Here is a 4,669-nt window from a genome sequence, read left to right on the forward strand (position 1 = left end):
GAAATGGAACTTGTTAAATATTCAAACTTTAAATACGAAGCGCCTTATAGTTCCGAGTGTTAAGATGTTGAACTAACATTCATTTAAATTGAATTAATTTTTCAGAAATAAATTGAGAGCCGGTGAAATTATCGGATTCACACAATCATTCTGATAATCTCCTCAAATTTTTTTCCATATCTTAAAAATTGTAATAAACTTATTGCGAAAAATATTGCCTCGGCCGGGAGTCGAACCGGATCTCTTGCATTCCGTGCGAGCGCTTAGGACAAAGAAAAATGTCTTTGTTTTATCTATAGGTTGAATGAACGCCTATCGTATAAGTCGCGGACTAAGCGCACCATGTGTAATCGCGTACCTATTGTCTTTAGATTTTTGTTTTCTCTTGTAGGCTTGCAAACTATGTGCAAAGTAAAAGTGAATACGAAATGAAAATATTCGTAATCATATTTAAAAAAAATTAAATGGAATAAATAAGTATTTATTCGTTTCTTAACAAATAAAACGAAATGTATTCGAATAAGTATTTTTTCATTCGTTTTTTATTCATTTATTCGAATATTAGGTGTATTCATCGGACATACTATGCGATATCGATGTTGTAATATGTAGGGCTGTATCAATGCATGGCTACGATCCACTTGCTACGAATGCTTCGAAGCATTTTTTGATTGATCAGTTAATTCTTTCTTCTGATTGGTCAATCAAAAATTTCGAAGCATTTGCAGCGTCAAATAGACCGCACCAATGGGACACAAATCATGTGTAAATTCTATTGAATCGATAAATTCTATTGAGACAATTTTAGGATCCTCTTAAAGAATGATTGTTCACTAAGTTCATTATTACATAATCATTATTAAAGAATGATTGTTCATTAAGTTGATTATTACATAATCAGACTTTGTACTTAAGGATTCTTTAAATCTATCTTAAGACGCTCAAGCCAATAAAAAAATTTGTAGAGCATCTAAAGATAAATTTAAGGAAGCCTTAAATATAATGCCTAACTACAAATATAAATATTATGGCGAATCTCTAAATATAGCCATTTCACTATAAATTGAGAAAATGCGAGAATATGTAAGCAAAACAAATAAATATGACAAAAAAATAAAGCATACAAGATCGTCGAATGCAAGTCCGAGATGTTGCAATATACTCGATTTTTCGTTTGAGTACAGGATCAGCGGTTTATGCATAACGCTCGCTGGTACATAACGCAAGAGCATTGTACACATTCGAGAATGGTGTGACACTTGGATTCATTTTCTTTTTGCTACAGTTACCCCACACATAAACACGCCCATCTTCACCAATGGCGATGCTTATGAATTTATTATGTACAGCAACAATGTCAGACACTCTTCCCATTTGATGCTCGACCTAATGATACAATAATAAATCATAAAAATCTTTAATATTCTTTTTTTTATTAACTCTTTTATGATGATAATTAGTATAAATTTACTAAGACTGGTTTATTATAACAGATCTGCTTGCTGCAGATCGCTAATTGGTTGTAATTTCCACCCCAGACGTATAAGTCCCCTTCGTTCGTGAGCGCTAGTGTGTAATCGATTCCACAAACTACCTTAACTGAAACAATACCACTCAGTAATCTCGTTTTGCTGTTCGTCTTCCTTTCTTCTTTTAAAATTTTATCAAGATAATGGCTGCGTTTAATAGAAAAAGCAGCTTTGCAACTGTTGTAAAATTCTTGAATACAATTGGTTCTTACTTTTACCTTATAAATCTAAATATATAAACTAATTGTAATGAATTTTGGAACAGTTACAAAGCTGCTTTCTTTACTAAATAGCAAGCCAATAATTACCTATCGCAGCCAATAATTACCTATTACAATGTCTCTTAGTGTATCAATTTGATTCGGCAGTGTTTGGTTCTCATAATTGCCTATCCCTAGCTGGCCAACATCGTTATTGCCCCAACTATAAACCTCACCATTTTCAGTGACTGCCATGGTGAAGGTCGCACCGCAGGTGAGGTAGACAACTTTTTTTGTAGCTAAATTAGAGATTACTTGCGTAGGTGTATCATTAGTTAATATATTGGTATTCTGTCCGTATACTTTTATTCCCCAAGTATATACCTAAATCAAACTATTATAGCTATTTAGCTCATAATATTAGATTATGTTTGACATTTGCTTACCTCGCCATTCTCAGTCAAAGCAACAGAATGGGAACTCCCGCACGCAATGTCCACAACACGCTTCGTGCCAGGACTGCCTTCCAAATTAGATATGTTTACTAAGGTAGGCGTGACAATCTGATCATGAGTTCCGTTCCCCAGTTCGCCATATTTGTTCCTACCCCAGGAATATACCTTTCGAAAACATTAATGTATCGAAAGAAAATGGTAAAAGTAAAAATTCAATAGTCAAAATGTCTTTTTGTACAAATATAAATACATTTATATTTGTTGGGAGCAACTAAATTCTAGACTTGGCCATCAAAAAACTTATTTATTAATTCGCACTGTTCAAATTTTAAAGAATATTCAATTATTGAAATAGTAAACATTTAATTCTGTAAATCAACAATATACCGCTGTAATTGTTTTCTACGGTCAACGAAAATATTCATATGCAGGAAACAGTTTTAAAACACTTCTGAGTTACAATAAATATATATATCCGACATCATACGTCTTCATTCATTCGTGCAGATTACCTTAAAGTCGCTCGTATCACTAATTATTAAGTTATTTCGCAGATTATTACAGCTAATAGTATCGCGATAATGAGCTCACCATATTTGCCGAAAAAAGGGGGCGATCAATTGGTTGCGAATCGCGTACATCATTCTTCTGTACGCGCTCTCTTAAAGTAATTGAATAACACCGGATACAACTAAATTCTGATCAATTGTGAAATTAAGACTCTAGATATCTAAAAACCCTAGATTAAACTCGGTTTAAATTATATATTCTAACAATATCACATACAACTATTCTACCTTTTAGCTTTTTGTTGTTAATACTGATCAAAAATATTTAATTATTTTCATGTTATTAATAATATAAATGAGTAACTTTGACAATTGATAACAATGTTATTAGTATATATAGTAACTAGTACTAACTAACAATGTTACTAGTATATCGTCAATTAATTATTCGTATTACGTCAATGACACTACACTTACATTACATTTACACAGCTCGATTTAAGCCGAAGTTACAATATCGATGTTACAAAACTGATCAATCACATTTCCATTTTCCAGAGCAATAGCTTTATGATTGGCCAGTTTCATAACATCCATGTTATCACTGACGTAAATCAAGCAGTATAAACGAAGTAAATAAATATGACGCTGTAAACAGTTATAAACGTCATTTACAACTATTTGCAACATCATACGTCAAAACTCTTATCAAAATTTGAGATACACTACAGGTGTAGATAGGTATTCCTTCATTACAGATTTTGCATATCATTAAGGGATAAGAATTCACTTATAATCTATTAGCATACCTCTCCCTCTTTTGTAAGCGCCAGAACGTTAGGTCCATTATTATATGCAAACGTCTTTATATCCTTTCCGCATAGGGCTTCCACTTTTTTCGGAAATAGTGTGCAGTTTGTATTTCCAATTCCTAAACAACCGGCGGTGTTGTTGCCCAGACCGTACACCATTTTATCTCTTGTTACAATTAAAGCTGCACTAGCATCTCGACCTAAAGAAGTAAAGACCGTATCATGCAGACTACCGACTCTGCAGGCCGACTCGACTGTCGACTTTTGACTGCCGATTCTAATTGATCGATCACACTTGATGTTTACCGACGATTGCTACCTCTTCTCCTTCTTAGCGAATGGCCTGGCATCCAAGAGACGATTGCTACCGACTGACTCAATATGTCCATATAGCTTATATAGTATAGATTAATATTATAATACGTGGATTGTATAAGAGTAAAATTTACTAAACACAAACGAATCTCAAAATTGTGTCGGAAATAATACAACATCTGAAAATCTCGAGACATGACTGAATTTTAGATAATCTGACTGATAGATTCGCAAAACTTCTTAACAATGCAAATGTGTTGTCATGAATGTAAATATAACACATAATGATGTATTTATTCATATAACTGTATCATATTATTGCGACTTTTGGTATATTTCCTGTTCCTGCACTAGATTGTTTTATAAACTATTCTGCTGCAAATTCTTATAGGAAATTTTTCTATGGATTTGTCTAACCATGGGTACCCGTGGTAAACTACACATTTCCCATGGGAGGAGGCTCCTATCTTGCTGTAAGCTCTCATGAGTTTTTCCATGAGTTCCTATAGAGGATTACAAGATTCCGACTATGTTCCAAAATTTACTGCCAGTATTGAACATCTATAGTTTTCGTTATGTGCACTATAGATTTTCAATACTGACAGTAAATTTTAGAATACAGCCACTGTAGGAGCTTGTATAGTGTAAACAATTAATGACAATAGAGAAAAATATCAGGGCGTTCCTCGTCTCGAACCCAGGCCTGGTCTTCTCCTTCGAGTTGGTAGACTTCCGTCCTGCCACACAGCCCTGAAGCTGATAGCTTATTTCCTCTAAATTTCTTACAATAGATACTTATAGGATTTACACAGCATGTATATATAAGATAACTTAGGAATTTTTTCTACA

The 4,669-nt window shown here is 33.5% G+C and overlaps 1 pseudogene; it reads right to left on the reverse strand.

Moving 5' to 3' along the window:
* Positions 1 to 4,669, reverse strand: part of LOC108754148 — an 8,780-nt pseudogene that overhangs the window by 2,199 nt on the left and 1,912 nt on the right.

The sequence above is a fragment of the Trachymyrmex septentrionalis genome, unplaced genomic scaffold (assembly GCF_001594115.1).
Source record: "Trachymyrmex septentrionalis isolate Tsep2-gDNA-1 unplaced genomic scaffold, Tsep1.0 scaffold764, whole genome shotgun sequence".
NCBI lineage: Eukaryota > Metazoa > Arthropoda > Insecta > Hymenoptera > Formicidae > Trachymyrmex > Trachymyrmex septentrionalis.